This window comes from Stylophora pistillata, chromosome 13, assembly GCF_964205215.1.
Source record: "Stylophora pistillata chromosome 13, jaStyPist1.2, whole genome shotgun sequence".
NCBI classification, from domain to species: Eukaryota; Metazoa; Cnidaria; class Anthozoa; order Scleractinia; family Pocilloporidae; genus Stylophora; species Stylophora pistillata.
Window position 1 is genome coordinate 14,719,611 of NC_142531.1, and position 19,513 is coordinate 14,739,123.

General features: G+C 39.1%; 1 long non-coding RNA gene across 1 annotated transcript; it reads right to left on the bottom strand.

Annotated features, from left to right (window-relative positions):
* Positions 1–1,522: 1,522 nt before the first annotated feature.
* Positions 1,523–4,374, bottom strand: LOC148717786 (uncharacterized). Its single transcript, XR_015994703.1, has 3 exons — positions 4,125–4,374; positions 3,062–3,085; positions 1,523–1,685 (listed from the first exon to the last, which is right to left on the bottom strand). It is a non-coding gene; the product is annotated as an uncharacterized LOC148717786 (long non-coding RNA).
* Positions 4,375–19,513: the final 15,139 nt, after the last annotated feature.

Consider the following 19,513-nt stretch of genomic DNA (forward strand, 5'->3'; position numbering starts at 1 on the left):
GATGATAGGTGGTAACACTTGACCATGAAAAGGAAGTTGGAGTAATTGCTATTGACCAGTCAAAGGCTTTTGATTCCATTTACCACAATTTTCTTCTTGCTGAATCTATTCGATCTTACCTTTCTGATCGTAAACAAAGAGTAAAGTGTAACAGTACCTATTCTGATTGGCTACCAGTCCGAAGTGAGCCCATTACTGTTTAACATGTTCGTTAACGATGTCAACAATTCAAATGTCAATATCTCCCCTCTCCGACTACATGCAGATGACGTAACCCAATATGGCTCTGATGAATCCCCTGTTGTTCTCGAATTTCTACTGAACAAGGACATTGAAGCTATTTATACATGGTTTTCCAGCAATCTTCTCCAAGTGAATGCGTCCAAAACACAAGCAATGACGTCGGGTAGATCTCAGGAAAAATTCGACTTTAATTTAAGAAATGATCTAAGGCGTTGCCTTAGATGATAATTTCACTTTTAAACCTAATCTTAATGAGATTTTATAAAAGGTCTATCCTAAAGTTGTGGCCCCTATGCCGCCTTTAATTTTATATAATCATTTCATTAATGAGGAATAGTTCGAGGCCACGTGAATAGATACTGTAACAAAACTCCAGTTCACTGTGCAAAAGACGTTTTTTGAGTATAATCAAGTTTTGCTGCAATTTTCTCGACTATTAATCTTCAATGCTCAAAAGCTTCTGAATGGCAGTATAGGGTAAGTAGAGGCAAAACTGGTAGCATTTTGACTCTAATGCGTTTCAATTGAATCATACACGATTTCCCCTCGAAACGGCCGAATTTTATTTAAATATATCAACAAAGTTGAAATGGTAAATTGGTCACCGTAACGGTTATAAAAGCTGACGTTTCAAGCGTTAGCCCTTCGTCGGAGCGAATAGAGGAATTGTGGGTTGTGTGTGCTTTTAAAGGCAGAAAATGGAGCTACGTGATTGGTGGGAACATGGCAACGAGAAAAACACGAATAAATTAGTGGAATAAAAAGCGTTTGTTGATACCTGTGGGATTTAGACTGCCGGTTTGAAAGATGAGCCTTTGTTCAAGAGTTTTGCGGCTTTCCGTGCTACTAAGTGTAAGGAAAGACCGCAGATTGTTAAATAGAGGATGATACATGGGCGCCAGATAGACACGTGAAAAACTATCGTATGTTTTCACTTGTCTTGTTACGGCTTTTTTTAGGGCTGGAAATGCTTGTATAACACCGCATGTTATATGATAATTTGTGTACATGCCAATATCAAATCATTCTTTATCACGAGGCGACCTGGCCTTGATATGTCTCACGTGTGTTGTTTCCCCATAAATTTTAGGTTGTCTTTGGGCTCCTCCACTCGAACAGGTGTTATTACTCCTAAAAACAAGGGGCACTCTGCATGTTCTGATGCTGTATAACGCGCGATATTAATGTTGAAAAATAAAATTGTTTGATTGAAAACGTATTCAAAGAATAGTACCCTAAGATCTGGAGTTATTTCGAAAGAGAATTACACAACCTTGACTTTAGTGAGAAATTATTAATCACCGAGTCAGTTCAACAAAGCTTACATGATTTGTGACAATGCTTTATAACAAATTCGTAAAAACTGTGTGTTGTGGTCCAACACAACTTTTTAAAGTAGTGGCAGGCTGGCAGCTCTGGACACGTTGGTTCATCTCCTGCAACTGATAAAATAACAAGGTCACCTGATGACAAGGGTAATCAGTCTGGTTTTAATTTGGATATATCAACAAAGTTAAAATGGTAAATTGGCCACCCTAACGTTTACAAAAGCTGACGTTTCGAGCGTTAGCCCTTCGTCGGAGCGAATAGAGGAATTGTGGGTTGTGTGTGCTTTTAAAGGCAGAAAGTGGAGCTACGTTATTGGTGGGAACATTGCAACGAGAAAAACACGAATAAATTAGTGGAATGAAAAGCGTTCGTTGATACCTGTGGGAGTTTGAAAGATGAGCTTTTGTTCAAGAGTTTTACGGCTTTCCATGCTACCAAAGTGTAAGGAAAGACCGCAGATTGCCATATGTTGCTTAGAATGATTAGGTAAATTAAAATGTCTAGCGACTGGTTTCGATGTGTCCTTGTCATTCCTTTCCACGTCGCGAAGGTGTTCTCGGAATCGGTCACCTAGTCTTCTGCCTGTTTCGCCGATGTATATCTTTTTGCAATAAGTGCAAGTTATGAAATAGATTACATTGGCGGAGGTGCACGTGAAGTGATCGGTGATCTTAATGGATCGCTTGGGTCCCGATATTTTCTCAGTGTTGTGAATGAAATAACACGTTTTGCATCGTGCACGAGTGCATTTAAAGTGCCTGGTTGGTCATTAGTCTGAAAAGAACTTCTGACCAAAAAATTGCCTATGTTTTTGTTGCGTTTGAATGAAATGAGCGGAGGCTGCGAAAAGATAGTGCTTGTCTCTGGATCGTTTTGAAGTAATTTAAAGTTTTTAAGAATGATGGATTTAACTGAATGGTTGTGAGGGTGAAACGTGAGAGTGAATGGAATGCGGTCGGAATCTTCCTTTGGTGACGTTTGTAGTGCTGAATGTCGATCAATAAGTTGGGCGCGGTGGTTACCCGCTTGAACGACAGAAACAGGGTAACCACGTTTATCGAAAAACTGGCACATTGACTCTGATTTTTGGTGGAAATCAGAGTCATCACTACATAAACGACGAAGTCTTAGAAACTGAGAAAAAGGAATGGAATTCTTAACGTGAGATGGATGCGAAGACGAATACCGCAAGTAATTATGAGAGTCTGTAGGTTTGTAATACACACTAGTGCATAAACCGTTGCCTTCAATTGAAACTTTTATGTCTAAAAAGGATAAAGAGTTGTCAGAAATTTCCCAGGTATATTTCAGAGTCTGGTTTTAGCTTGATTACGGAAGATTTGGAACAGATTTTTCCCTCGCTTTCCAGGTTAGCGTAAAAGTCAGAGATTACCCTTAATTACGGACGCACTTCCCAAAACCCATAAGAATTGCCTAAACAGTAGATAAGAAACACAAACTCAAATTACTAATTTGAATTTGTACTCACAGTTATCTTCAAGGGATGCTGCATCTGTAAGGAGAAGGAAAGAGAAGTAAAAGCCAAGCATTTAATACATTGAATCGGAAAGTGGTGTGAAAACATGGGGTCGTGTCTTAACTATTTTGATATGATCTGACAGTAAACGGATATTGTCCTAAAAGGTGGCACACTCCACCTCAAGCAGCGAAAAAATATCCTCTCCCCGTAGCGTTGGACCCTTCTAAGAGTCGGTAGTGGTGAATGAACGGTTTATCATAATAGGAGAACTGCCAAGTATAAAACGATAAAACGGCTTTTACAGCTCTTCGTTATTCTAAGCGGCGAAACAACATTAAGACTCTAAACATGCTAGAGCTTCGTGAAGATATCAAGATATCTCGTTAAAAATCCCTCAGCGACACTGGGTAGATCTCTTTTGCTCTCTGTGTGGTTCTTACACGAATATTACTAACATTAAAAGTGTCCTATACACTGCAGTGTTTGGTCGGATCAGAATGATCCTTTTCGATATAACTTAAACTATATCACAGCCAAATCATGTTGATACTAAGATAAAATCAAGCAGTATTTAGGCTTTAGAATGAAGTGGAAATTTTCGATAAGCCCCTAAAGCAGGTTGTAACGTTTCATGTCGATATTCAATATGATCAAAAATGCTCCCTTTTTCTCTGAAATATTTATGGTAGTCTCAGCGAGGTCTATCGGCAAAACCATTTAGAATGACAATTTTGGCTAAGATCTGCTTTCCTTCGTGAAAAGTGTGTGGTTTGTGACAATGAGTACGCGACTGAAAATGCTCCTTCAGCAATTGATATAAGATTTCGTAAATAAAACCAGATACTTCGCACTCTCTCACTGATCGATAGTTCTGCTTGGGCGAGGGTATGTTGTTACCTTTAAATTTTATGAGGAATATTTGTATTTTCTTTAAAAGCGTAGACTTTTTCCGATTGTTTTCTTAACTCGGGGAGTCAAGCGAATTCTCGAAGGTTATCCAGACCCTCGACGTTCTCGTCCCTTTTTTGCTCGCGTTTATTCGTCTTTAAATAATTTTACGTAATGCTGTTACCTTCCTCGATGTATGGATCTTCTCCTAATTCACTTAGGCTTGCCCCAGGACACTGAATAAAGCAAGAAAGAGAAATCAAGGCCAACAAAATCGTCATTTTCTCCTTTTCTGAAGGGTCAAATCAAGACTGAAACACCACAGGGCTTCTGTTTTGTCTTGAAGCGAAACAGTCTTTTATTCCTTTTTGCCCCAGAACCGAGTCAGTGATAACTTACATAATGAAATTATGGCACTATTTTCTACTATCCCCAAAAAGTGTTTTAATTTTCAAAACTTCTTTTTGTATTCAACTGAAATTAATTTTGATAGCTGATACAAATTGGATAATCATAAATTGGTCTCCCTGATAGAACTAAGGATTCAAGGCAATATTTTAAAAATAAAATAGATGGAAATAAGCCAAAACATGACAGAATTCCACCAAAGTGTTGCAAAGTCTATCGGTGCAATTTTGGACTACTTGTAAAACTGAATCACAGCTTTTTACAATTGTAATAAGTCGATTCCATTAAAATACTGTTATGAACAGTTTTCGACTACTGTTAAGAAATTTTTGGACTGTGTGCCAAGAGTCTACTGAATTTTTTATCCATAATGAAAAGATTTTGGTTCATTATGATCATTAGTCTATATTAATTATACCAGTCTTTGAAAAAATCAACACCTAATTTGTTGGAATTGCAACGAATAACGTTCACTTGTGGTCAAGCAGGGTGGTAAAGAATATCACCACATATCATATCTGATAATATGATGAATTGGAGATTGGCTAAAATAGTTTCGTTTTTGTAATTTGCGGCATCGTTATATTTTCATTCCCTTGTCCGAAAATTTGATACAAGTCTGTCGAAATAGGAAAATATTATGTAGCAAATTTAAATTTATTCGTGAACTATGATAACGAATCATTCATCCACACAAAGTCGCCAAAATCATTTAAACTTATTGGTCCGATAAATGTTTTTGAGTATTGAGAGAAATAATCTCTTTTGCCATTTACAACTAGGTGATTGAACGGTTATTCTGAGGTAGTATTTCCATTATAACTGGTTTTGAGGTCATTGATCTGGTATGATTTTCAAGTGCGGAGAACGAAAGACATCGCCAGAAATGTTTAGAAATTAATCCCTCTTGTTCAAGACAAATTACTTAAGGGCCACGATTTGAAACTACCTTTAACTGGAAAAAATTGCTTCTCAACTGCCATTCAAAATGCATAAATTAAATAACTTGTCAGAAAAGAAGAACATACGGAAAAAAGAAGATAAAAATAACTATTTTAAGGGAAAAAAAGGAAAATACAGTATACACAAAACAGAAATTTCCCGGGGAGGCATTTTTCGGCCCCCAAGCAAGGTCGAGAGCTAGTTACTACTTGTCCGCTTCTCCAAATCGTACACAGAGAGAAATTATTGCAGATTAGAATAACTCGTATGGCATCAGTGAATGGAACCCGCGAGCTCAATAACCTCTGTTGTAATTATAACGCATCCACGATTACCCCTTGAACATCTAGAGATCCATATTATATTAGTGTAAATTATTAGTGGAGAGGCTTTTTTTAAAACACTGCGTTGAATTGTAGGTTTATCGTGGACAAATGGAGTGTTTTGTCGCGGTCTGTATGGATGACTCCATCGAAAGGCTTCCTTTTTGTTCGCTCACAAATTCTACTCCGCAATTTTTTAAAGGCTATTATTTTGTTTCGCATCTGTTATCGTTACTTTTACCATTTGAATACCCATGCAGTGTTTTTACTTGAGCTTTCGTAAGAACGCTTGAGTCTAAAAATGCAGGCCGTTCGTTTCAGTCTTCTCCTTACTTGGTCGCCAAATCTGCATCGTCTTCCCAGGTGGAGATGCGGAAAACGGGGATGAGAATCGCGAGCCTCCTCTTCTAGGTTTACCTCTCCCCGATATCATGCTATTATCTTCTGCTCAAATGTCAGGGGGTGATACAAAGGTCGAAATTTTTGCCTGAGTACAGGGAGTTGTCGAGATAATTCAAAATGGCATCTATCGCTGTAGGCCGCTGGCAAAAATGATCTGGCTGGGTTTTCCTTATTTTCGCTCCATTCTCCATCAAAATATACCCGCGTAGACTTTACAAGCGAAGACGAAATGTGTGTAAAAATACTAAATTTGAAAGAATAGGGTATCAGGGTCTTATAACCACTTCCATAAATATCAGGAATCCGCCGACAGTTGCAAAATTTCGTAAATCATTTTATTTTTATAAAGGACCCTTTCGATGAACCTTTTTCGAAAATCATATCAAAAAACTCTATCGCGCTTTGCTTTCTCTGAAAAATTAAAAAGTCCAAAGTATGCCTTCACGGCGGTTGTCCCCCTTGTGAAATAATGAGAAATTTTGGAACTTCGGCAACTTCGAACGTCACAACACGATGCGTTCCCTCTTTGATATGTTTTGTGACAGCAGATGGTCCTTTTGTTAGCGACCAGTTGAAATAAAATACTTTGTGTCTTTTTCGCGGAGGTAAAATAAGGTCAACTTGAAAGGCCTATAAAAAGGTCTGTCATAAATATATTTACCGATTACAATGTACATCATCTTACAGCTTTATCCGTGTAGTTTAATTCCTCCAATTCCTTATCGTGGCCCCCATAAGCGGCGCGTCCAGGTTAAAAAAAGTTGGAGCTATTTTGAAAAAAAAAATGCAATGCAAACTGCTGAACAGCTGTTAGGCAAGAGGTCATCGCTAACCTCTCAGCTTGGCAAACAATTTAATATGACATAATGTAGTCTGATCGTCCAAGCATCCAAGGGGTCATTAGGGAGATTTTGCTCCTTATTCCACAATTCACGATAATAAAACATTCTGGCCGGCACGCTCTTAAATTCAAATTTGACGCATTTTAGAAACAGCCAACTCCCCCCATTTAAAAAATGATCCTAACGCCTCAGACACTGATAACTGAAGCAGTAAATAAGCTGTGGAATATCTATGGTGTTACCTGTTCATGATAACAAACAATTACAGTGAGAACATTTTCATTTTCTTTCATTTACTACTGATTGAAGACGTCATTTACTTCTATTTTTTAATGAACTCATCATTTTGAATGCGGCTTACTTGGTACAGTGGAACCTCGATTTAACGAACCTCTATATAACGAATTCCTCGGTATAACGAACGATACTTCAGTTCCAGCCCGGCTAAAGTTACAGTAAAATGTATGCCACAGAATCTTGATACAGTGGAACCTCTATTTAACGAAGTGCCAAGGGACTGGGGAAGTTTGTTCGTTTTATCGAGGGTTCGTTATATCGAGGTTTTGTGGCATACATTTTACTGTAACTTTAGCCGGGCTGAAACTCAAGTCTCGTTCGTCATACCAAGGACTTCGTCATACAGAAGCTCGTTAAATCGAGGTTCCACTGTCTAACGAACCCTCGATATAATGAACTAATTTCCCTAGTCCCTTGGCGCTTCGTTAAATCGAGGTTCCACTGTATTTGGCTTTGGCCGTATGGCCGAATATCTATGGCGTTACCTATACGTGATGACAAACAATTATAGCAAGAACATTTTTAAAATCTGTCATTTACTACTGACTGAAGACGTCATCTACTTCTACTACAATGAAACCATCATTGTTAAAAGTTTCACTGTTCCTGTTCCTGGTTTCATGTAAATTTTTACAAATAAGAAAAGCGTAACTGGCCTGGTAACGAAATTTATCAGGCCTCATGTCACTGGGATAACTTGTTTGGTAATTTTGAACTAAGGGGCCAGTTTTGAGAAAGAGATTGTGATCCAAAAATCTTTTAAGGCATTTATAAGCATAAACGAGCCAACGAATGCGCCTCTAACTCAAACTCACCGCAGACCAATAAGCGCCTGAGTTGATGTAGACTATACAGGGCAATAGAAAAAATCTGGCATCTATTCTGAGATACTTGGAGGGGTTCCATTAACACTTTGTTATACCTTTCGCCCCGAACAGTATTGCAATAATCCATAATAAGTGGTAGCACCATGCTATTCACAAGTAAATTATGAGCATAACTGGGAGTTACATTCTTAATTCTAAGCAATACGCCAAGTCCTTCTTTCTCTCAAAATAAAAGTGATCAGCTCAGAACTGTTTTTTTATTACTACAATACATATACATAAATAATTATATGTTGGTTCCCTCTCTATAGTAAATTCATTCACAGTAAAGCTAAACTTAAGAACTGCCTTGTACATGAAATTGTTTAATTCTGTTTAAACGCTCGAAATGTTTACCGCAATGTGTTCCTCTTATTCGAGGAATGTAAAAGTCAGCATTACTCAGTTAGTGTCTTCTATGAATTGTCTGAAATTCCTCTGGAATGTAGTGCAGTACTGGGTGGCTATCCCTTGTTAGTCTTCTTTCGAAGATACTTTCGTCGACTTCGTCGATTTTTAAGACTTTGCAGCCCTTTTCTTTCAAATTTTGTATTCTTACACACATTCATTCTCCGCTTGTAAGATCTACACGGATGTATTTTGATCAAGAATGAAGCCATAAGAAGAAAAAACTAACCAAATCATTTTAGTGTACGGCCTGCTGCGACCGACGCCATTTTGAATTATGTTGAAAACTCCACGTGATAAGGCAAAAATTTCGGCTTTTGTATCACCCCCACGATATTTGAGTATGTTATTAGGGACAGAGGCTCACGATACAGACAAACATAGACCCCAGTTAAAGGACACTACACGCTACGTGGCGATGACAGTTTCGTAGAGGGGCTTTCTAATTTTGACTAAGACAAAGATAACTTTGACTTCAAAATGAAATATGACACTCAAGCCGAACAGCAAATGAAATACTGATATGAAAGCGAGCGGCCATATCGATTTTCTCTTGTTAGGCAACCAAACGCCAAGGAAAGAGACACGGTCACGCAAAAAATTCTCGCGAGAATGTGATCCCGGGTGAGGAAAGAACTGGAATTATCCACCAAGGCGGAGATCGTTATCAGAAGCACGTTAATTTCTTTTTAAGTCAAACTCTTAGGTCTCTTACTGTAGGTCCGGTTTGGGATTTTTCCATAACCAGCAGTAAGTTGCCTGACCGCGCGCCCTGTTAGGAGTTATCAGGATAAGGGTCATTGGGATAAAAAAGTTTAAGGGTGCGGGGATATTTGAGGAAAAATTAATGGGATAAGGGATATCTACGCTTAAAATGTAGAAGGTGTGAGATACTAAGACCCCCCTTATTAGGTGTCAACACTTCGTAAGAGCATTACTTTGGAAACTGTTTTCCATAAAAATATGTGTCATTGTGCAAGATGAGTAGCTTTCATTTTTTTTTTTTAACTGAAAACCGCTTTGAAATAATAATTCATTAAAAACAAACTGGGTAGCCAAAACCTCTTCCTTGGTTCAGTATTTCATCTATGATTGCAGCTGCACTATTTAATTCAGTAGGCCGTTTGCTAATCAACAAATAGTAAATAAGTTACAAGACCTAGTGAGAAGAAAGTTGCATTTTAATTATCCTCTTGTAAAGAGTTCGTTCTACACAGATGTACTTCTCTTTCCGAGGTATATTCTACTGAGTTCATGGAGAACGTTCTCCTTGGGCATTCCAAAGGCAGCACCGAAGATTGCTCCATTTCTATTTGGGATATTCTAATACAGTTTGTAGTTTTCCGGGAATCAAGGTTTTCGTAGCTAGTAGCCTCTCCATTTCTGACGTCAATTTCTATCACGATAGCGATTACTTTCTCCAGATACTCTTGGGCGTTGCCATACTGAGCAAGCTATTGGAATAAAGCTCCTTTGTTTCCGTAGCATGAAACTTCTCCATTTTTTGTCGCCAATTTCTATCATAATAGCGACTGCTTTCTCCAGATACTCTCGTGACTCATCATATTGACCAACCGTTTTGAACAATATTCCTAGGTTTCCGAAGCATAAAGCTCCATTTCTGTCAGCAGTTTCTATCTTGATAGCGATTGCCTTTTCCAGATACTCTCGGGCCTCGTTATATTGACCAAGCGATTGAAATAAAGTCCCTAATAAGTTTTCCGTAGCCTGAAGCTTGTCCATTTCTGTCGCTAATTTCTATGATGATAGCGACTTCTTCCTCCAGATACCCTCGGGCCTCGTCATTTTAACCAACCTTCTCGAACATCTTTCTAAGGTTTCTTTAGCATGTGGCTTCTCGATTTCTGTAGCCAATTTCTATCGTGATAGCGACTGCTTTCTCCAGATACTTTTGAACCTCATTATATTGACCAAGCGATTGACACAAAGTTCTTAGGTTTCCGTTACATGAAGCTTCTCCATTTTTGTCGCTAATTTCTAACATGATAGCTATTGCTTCTCGAGATGATCTCGGGCCTTGTCATGTTGACCAAGCGATTTAAACAAAGTTCTGAGGTTTCCAAAGCATGAAGCTTCTCCATTTCTGTCGTCAATTTCTATCTAGAAAGCGACTGCTTTCTCGAGATGATTTCGGGCCTTGTCATATTGACTAACCGTTTCGAACAATGTTCCTAAGTTTTCGGTACATAAAGCTTCTCCATTTCTGTTGCCAACTTCTAGGTTGATAGCGATGGCTTTCTCCAGGTACTCTTGGGCCTTGTCATATAGGTGGTTTGCAACCAATCTCTAGAGACACAGGTAACAATGTGAAATGAACAAATGCTGGTGGACGAACAAAACAAGCTAATGAGATATCTGTTGTTTACGTCCACCAACATGGCGGCAATGACGTAACGTGCAAACCACCTATTGACCAACCAGGTGGTACAGCATTCCAAGGTTTACTTAGCATGAAGCTTCGCCATTTCTGTCGCCAATTTCTATATTGATAACGTTTGCTTTCTCCAGATACTCTCGAGCCTCATCATATTGACCAATCGTTTGGAACAATATTCCTAGGTTTTCGTAGCTGGAAGCCTCTCCATTTCGTCGTCGATTTCTATCGTCATTGCGAATTGTTTCTCCAGATACTCTCGGGCCTTGTCATATTGACCAAGCGATGTGAACAAACTTCCTAGGTTTCCGAAGCATATAGCTTCTCCATTTCTGATACCGAGTGATTTATAAGTTGTTATACATTCGACGGTGTTGTCACCTGGGACAATTGGTCTTTTGATTATCATGTGATCTCCCAGTCAGGAAGGCACTAATCCAGTTAATTAAGACAATGTCCATATCGAAAGACGCCAACTCCATGAGAAGAACTGAATGGTCAATCAGGTCGAAACCCTTTGAGTAATCGGCAAAGAACATTCTAGCCTCACAATTCCCACTATCAGTTGCTTCGTGAATCGTCTGTAAGATATAAATCAAGGCGTCCTCATAAAATTTTCTGGCCTCAGTAAACTTGTTTTTAGTGTGTAGTTCTAAGGCAAATAAAAAATTCAACCTTCCTTTTTCGATGTTGTCAGAGAGTAATAAATTCCTGACGTATTTTACATTTATACAATTTTAATTAATTAAAATTATTGCGGTTCAATCCGCGGGCCTTTTTTTTTACTGGAAGTGCGGTAAGTGTAGAATGGCATCCAAGTTCTTTTTCAAAACCAGAGAGACTTCAGTATTCAGCGAGGTTAATAAAGCTTTCAGAATGTAGAGGTGACATCAATGATCATCTACAAGCATGTTACCCAGGTCAGCTTAGAGGAAAGGTTCAAGAATATGAGCTTTTATTATCCAACTGTGCTTCGTAATGAGTACAAATAACGCGCGAGACGAATACAAATATCACGCGATCTTTGTAATCCTGAGATACCCGCGAAATTCGCCCGCACTGAAATGACAATTTGGCGTGTTGGATTGTAAATCTCTTATTAGACGTTTTGTTTTGTAGTATCGCTGAGCATTTTTACTCGTTGTTTGTATTTTGACTCCCCCTACGGGCTCGTCAAAATACGGCACAACTCATAAAAATACTCAGCGATTCTACACAATAAAATGTCCAATAAGATATATATCGTTAACAGGTCAGGGTTGCCACACGACCTTTCCTTTGATCAACTTGAAGAACTCTGGATCTGCGGAAAGTATAGGAGAAAAATGGGTAAAAACTGGCGACCACGTCGCACTTGCCAGTACCCGCTGCCGGAAAAACCGGCCGGAAAAAGCAGCTGAATACTAGTAATGCAGTTCATCTTGACATGTCAAGGGAAATTAAAACTATCTTTACAGAAGTCGTTTCAACAGTATGATTTTTATGCAAATTCTAGCCACCAATCAGGTATTGTCCTGAAATGTGGAGCAGAGTTAAATTAAAATATGATCAACACATACATTGAGGTGCGGTAAATGACAGAATTCAGTACTTTAGAGTTTGATTAACATTTGGGCCAAAGTTCGCACGCGAGTAACTGTAAAAACAAGACAACTGCTCTGATTCCATCGAAAGATACGTACAGTGATACTGTTACATTGTCGACAATATAGCGGTATCACGGTACGTAGATATAATTTACATAAAATTCATATTTACGGGAACCTGTTGAGACTAGTCAATTATCATTAAGTCAAGGACAGATATACGCGGTCAAATCGCATGGCATACTTTTACGTCACCATGATACAGATCTTCTACATTCTTAGTATTAATCGTCACTATTCATAAAGTCTTCCAACTTTATCATTATTGTCTACCACTGCATGGTAAACTAGAATTTCGATCTGTTTAGTCTTCAGTTAACATAGATTCTTACCTCCGTAAACAACATCTCAAAATGTTTTGATTTGGATCCAAAAGGTACCTTTTAAATCTGTCTGCCTAAGAACACCTATAATTGCCACTAAAAGCCATCGAACTGACGTGTATACTTACGGGTTTTTTTTTTAGGATTCTTGAGTTGGTACGCACTAATTTACACCAAGTGATAGCTGGCTAAAAGGTCAACGAATGCACTTATCACTATAGGCATTCATTATTTAGTCAAATTTACGAAAATAGTGTGCGCTATCAAAGCAATGAGACCAAATTAAAATGGAAGTTTATTTCACGATTCGCGCTTATTAAAAATAAGCGCAATATGGCGGACAGTCATGCTTTTCTATGGCTGGTACTCCTTTGCCTCTCTGCATGGACATACCAATCATCAAGCAGTGATATTCACCATCACCTGTCCGTTAACTACCACGACGGTGAAAAGCCAAACATTACTGGGTGTTATCCTAACAAACAAACCAGAGCTCTTTACTAACTGCGATGTGTACGACCCTGGAATAAGCGACCATACTGCAGTGTATAATAAATAATAAATAATAAATAATTTAGCAATGGAAATTCCACTGGGTGGCTCTTCTTGTCCACTGTTTCAAGATCAAATAAGGAATTTGGAATGTTGGTTTTTGCTGAAGGAGGAAAACCGGAGGACCCGGAGAAAAACCCTCGGAGCAAGGACGAGAACCAACAACAAACTCAACCCACATGTGACGCCAGGTTCGGGAATCGAACCCGGGCCACAGTGGTTGGAGGCGAGTGCTCTCACCACTGCGCCAATCCCAGTGTAGGGTGTCATGACTACCAGAGCTAAACATATACCAACCAAGGTCATTTCTTTCAGAAGCCTTAAACTGAAAATCTCCGTGAGAAGGAATTCCTGTCCGATCTCAGCTCTGCGCCTTGGCATGTTGGTGATATGTTTGATAGTCTGGATAATCAATACAGTTACTGGAACTTGTTGATGAATCAGGTTCTCGGTGACCATGCACACCTAAAGAGGATGAAAGTGAGAGCTCGTGATGTTCCGTACATGAATTGCAATTGGAAAAAAGCAATCAGGATGAAAAAAAGATACGCGAAAAAGTACACTGCGTGTCCAACTGAGGATAACGTCAAACAGATGAAAAAGTGGAGAAATGAGGCAACAAAATTACGGAGGAAAGCTATGAAGGAGTATTGGAAGAGGAAGGCGGAAGATTTCAGGACTAAGCCCACAGAATTCTACAAAGCTTTTAAGCCATTTCTTGATACAAGGGCCAGGGGCATCTACAGCAAGTTTATTAATCTGGAAGTGAATGGAATATATGAAAGGAATCAAGCGACAGTTGCCAACCACTTTGCAAGCTATTTCTCCTCGGTCGCTATGGACATTGGAGATCCTAAGCTTCTGACATCTACGGAAGAACAGCTTGTAGATCATCCGAGTGTACAGGCAGTCAGTCAACAACGAGAAATATCGAGGGATGGTCGACAGGTCGAATTTAGGAACTTTGGTATAGCAGAAGTATCGGATCGGAGGTACTCGGCTCTCTAAACCCTTCCAAAACTACTGGATGTGATAATATATCACCAAGAATTTTAAGGATTGCATCCAAGACACTAGCCCCCTCACTGACAAATATATACAGCGTTAACAAATGTATCTTGTATGGCTACTGGCCTCAACAATGGAAGAGGGGTGAATGGGTGCCAATATTCAAGAAGGATGACCCTTTAAGAGAGTGTCTCTGTAAAAGCGGTCTGGTCGATTTTGCTCGGGAAACAGATTTCCCTCATTCCCCTCGTCGATTCCACCATAAGAAATAACCTGTGTCACCCAAGCTTCGACTCGAATGTGAATTACGAATCACATAACACAACTGCTTCATCTTCGAGGCAATATCAGCCTAGTTTTTTTATTTTCTGATCGACGAGAGCGGCGATCACGAAGCAATTGCCATGTTTACCTAATAAACGAACCGCTGACCAGCCGCTAAGTGAAATCAGTACGGCTCAGTAGTGAGGGGAAGGGTGTGGGGTGGGTGCGGGCAGATTATCAGAAGATTTTTGGGAACATTCGAATATATTCATTAAAGCATCATAATATACATTACGATTCTCAGTCTTTGTGCAAAAGCATGCTTTGTGTTGCAGATCTAGACAACTTTTGTTTTGCTCCGGGTATTCTTTTTCTTTTTAAATACATTTCGTTTCAAAAAGGATCGGCATCAGTTCATATATTTATAAACAAATCTTTACCATGTACTGTAAATAAATGTGTTCAGATAATCGAGATAACAATTGAACCTCTTGTATCGCATCAGTGGTAAAGTTTCTTGTCTTTGCTCAACTCCGAAGAGGGTGGAGCGGCAAAGACGCGACACACGAGTCACCAATCTCGCGGCTTCTCCAGGCTCACAGGATACGCGTGACCTCACTATATTTAAAAAAAATAAGAAACTGCTCGCAGTCTGTATTGTGTTTAACTATTTCATAGGAGTGACGTCTCTTCAATAGAGTGAGAAAGTCACAAACCCATTCTTTGCCGAGCGAGCGTAACCACAGACCACTCATGAATTGCTCCCTTGGCGCGGAAATCAGTGAAATCGTATCGAGTACACAAAGTTAGAGCGAGTTCCTTTAGACCTCCCGAACTCGTATCGCGTTTGCATCAATTATAAGTACTGGAAGAAGTCTTAAAATCTGCTAGATAAATTTGTTTCATACTTTCTGAGAAGTTAAAGAAATTCGGGAGCTTTCCTACAAAGAAACTAAAATGGTAGGTAACCGACTTAGTTTTTCAGATAATTTACAGTAACTGAAAATTGAGTGTCAGTTTGGGGACCTTACGTCTTGCCCAACAATATAGTTGCAAAGATGTTTATAGTTTGCCCACACGATTAAGCTCTTTTCTTGTAACCTGTCATCGTTTCAAAAACACCACGGCAGCGGAAAACCTTTCCGAGCCTCCTTAAACACCGTTGTTGTCCAACCACACCTGTATTGTTTTTAACAGAGAACACTTGCGTCCCATGTATTTGCCCAGTGGTTGTTTTGATGACATTCAGGCCACACCTCATAAACTTCGTGATCCCTCGTGGAACCCAGGTCAGCCGGGTTAGCGGAGAAAGTTTGCTCCAAATCTCAAAACGAAACATAGTTATAAAGAATTGTAGAGGGTAACTGAAATGAAAAAGAAAAGGCGTCCTGTATAGTAGTCTTTCAAATTTCTTTTCAGCCAACAGGGAGTCGTGCAGGGGCATGGGGCGAAGGCAACCAAAAATTAGGAGCAGGCCGAGGGGAGGAGCTTATTTAGCCGGCCTTTACCATGTTTTTGTATATAAAAGCGTGGTACACCAAACATTCGGTTTACTTATAAAACTCTTTGTCGTTGTCGTATGAAAAAAAATGGACAATAAATTTGAAAATGAAAACGCAATAAGAATATAGAGGCAAGACCGATACAACGTAGATAAGTTTAAAGACGGAGCACTATATTTCGGCTGGCCAAACCAGCCTTCTTCAGGTGCCTGAAGAAGGCTGAAGTTCTTCTGGTGCCTGAAGATGTTGTATCGGTCTTGCCTCTATATTTATATTCGTTACTTTGGGCCGATTAGATCATGGCTGATCCAACGTACAAGAGTAGGATTATCGCTCACGGTTGCTTGCTGAACATTTCAAAAAGAATAGGGTTTAGTGATAAAAGGTCAGATCGATTAAAGGTATGAGCTGAGACTAACATGATTCACTTAACAATTTTATGTCGAGCTTATAAGTGGAAAACACTAAAAATTGTACATTGCTTGTTTTATGAACACCTTACGTAAATGACATTGGTTACTGTTGCGGAAAATCATATTTTAGAGTCAGCTTTGAATATAAAGCAATGATTTTGCATGCATTCTTGGGAACAGCAGAAATGACTTAGAAAAAATATTCTAAGTACAGTGTTCATTCCGTGCAATGGGCCATAAATAAAAGGTTCTCGTAAAATGGACACCTTATTTTATACCACAGAAGACAAGCAAAAAGTAATATGGGTACTCCGGTTAATAATACATCGATAACTCTATTAATTAATACCAGTCCTGATTTAAAGGAAAAAGTTATGTGAACAAAATAAAAGTAGTCTGTACCACTAAGCATGCCTTCACGGTTTAGACTGGGAGTCCCAAAGTTTTTAAAGCATGTATTCTAATATCTTATGACGATAAGCCCCCACCCACCCCACCCCACACCGTTCCGTTTTCACTCAACGGCTGGCCAGCGGTCCGTGTATAAGATAAACATGGCGATCCCTTACTGAACGCCGTTCTTGTCGATCAGAAAATCAAAATACCAGCATGATATTGCCTCGAAGAAGAAGCAGTTGTGTTATTTGATTCGTACTTCACATTTGAGTCCAAGCTTGGGTGACACAGGTAATTTCTTATGGTGGACTGACGAGGGGAATTTGAACACTAGTTGTGTTTGAATTGTTGGAAGAAATGGTCGCATGGGAATGTAGGAATGGTAAGTATTACGAATAATTTCACATTTTGCTGCTTGAATAGAAAGTAAAGTTTATTTGAATTGCTTTCGCATGTATTTCTGACGGTTTTAGATCTACCTGCTCGATTTGTGTCTGCAACGCTTCATGTTGATAAGTCCCTCAAAATGGCGGCCAAACTTGGAGAGTGCCGAAAATTAGGTGAGTTATGAAGTTTTCGTAAAGGTCGGGCCGCAAAGTTCTTCTCTGTAGTTACCTTTTCTATGGCATCTACTTCCTAACTATGTTAGTTGGATCAGTTAAGAACGCCTCACTTTTTCAAAAATTTACCTTGAACTTGATCGGTTTTCGCTTGTGTGACTTAAGCAAATCGATAAAGTGTCATTCAAGTCTTCCTGTTTCCTTGATTGAAATGTGATGTTCACGAAAGTCGCCTCGATGGATAAGATAGAATTGATATACATGGCTGTGGTATTTGTTTTTTGCTGAGCTCCGTAGTCTTTTTTAAATTGTCCTCCAAAGTTGTCTCAAATTTAAGTCTTGAAAATTGTCACGACAGGCTTTCGCTCGAGTGAAATTTCATTTCCGTAAAACTTTGAAAAATAAAGAGATCCGATCAAACGGATTGTGGTTTTAGTATAGGCGCAAGAATGTCTTACAACCCACAAGAAATGAGGGAAATCTGTGTCTCAAGCAAAATTGACCGGACCGCTTTTAGAGAGATACACTCTTAAACGTTAAGAACTACAGGCCTATAACAATACTCAACGCTGTTGATAAAATATTCGAGCAATTAGTAAGTAAGCAAGTCAATGACTTTATTGATTCATATCTGAGCGAGAACTTGACGGCATATCGCAGGAAACACAGCTGTAAAATGACTGCTACGGCTGGTAGAGGAATGGAAAAGGGCAGTTGATGCTAAGGAAGAGGTTGCAATCCTGTCAACCGACATGTCAAAGGCCTTTGATTCCTTCCATCCACCTTTAATGCTAAGTAACCTAAGAGCATCGTGATGGCTTCTCGGGACATGCGCTTAAGCTGCTGAGATCATACTTCACCGAAAGAAAGAACCGAGTGAGACTTGGGACGCAAACCACAAGTGAATGGAAGAATGTTAATAGGGGTCCCAAGGATCCACATTTGGTCCGTTGCTGTGGAACATTTTTCTGAACGACCTAACATTTAATGTGTGTAACTGTCCATTATCCTTGTATGCTGATGACCATCAACTCTACGCTAGTGGACGACGGATCCAAGGTGTGGAAAGAATACTAAATAATGAAGGCAACAATGTCTCAAAAGTGGTACTTAATAAATGCACTCCGGGGTAATTTTTTTAAATACCAAGCAGTACGATTCGGACCCAGATTCATGAACAGAGATATCGATATTATCATCACGGATACATCTGTGGAAAGCTATCCGATACTAGAACTACTTGGGGTATCCAAAGATGGCCAAATGAAATTTAAAGAACACACTGGCGAGGTTACGAAATAGGCATCAAAACAAGTTGGAGTATTACTACGTCTGAGAAATATTATACCACAGTCGGCTAAACTCAAGATCTATAAAACTGCTATATTACCACTATTAACATACTGTCATATTGTCTGGCATTTCTGTGTGGCGTCAGATGCACGAAAATTGGAGCGAGTACAAGAAAAAGCACCACGAGCCGTCTACCGTAGTAAAACGGCAACATATGACACTCTTCTAAAAATGGCCAATCTTCCAGTGCTACGCAATCGTCGGCTCCAGAATGTGGCTGTTCTCATGTACAAAGTGAAACATCACCAGTGTTCAAAGTATATTAGCAACCTCTTCAGCCTGGACTCATCTGGTTACGCTCTGAGGAATGCTGATTTTATAGTACCTAGATTTAATACTGTGAATTTTGGTAAACACAGCATTAGATATTTAGGACCAGTTCTCTGGTCAGAACTGAGCATGAACATTAGAAGATCGGACACATTGGAAGTTTTTAAGATTAAGATTAGACGAATAGATCTAAATGATCTAATTAACGAGGAATGCACATGTATTCTTTGCAGCAGTTGACACTTTTATTCCAATATGTTTTATTATAGCTTAAGCCACTATAAAATCGGTATATTAATTAGTACATTACAAGATATGCTTTGTAACGTTTGAACTCATCTTTGACACTTTAATTCGAATATGTTTTATTATAGCGTATGCTACTGTATAATTAGTGTATTAA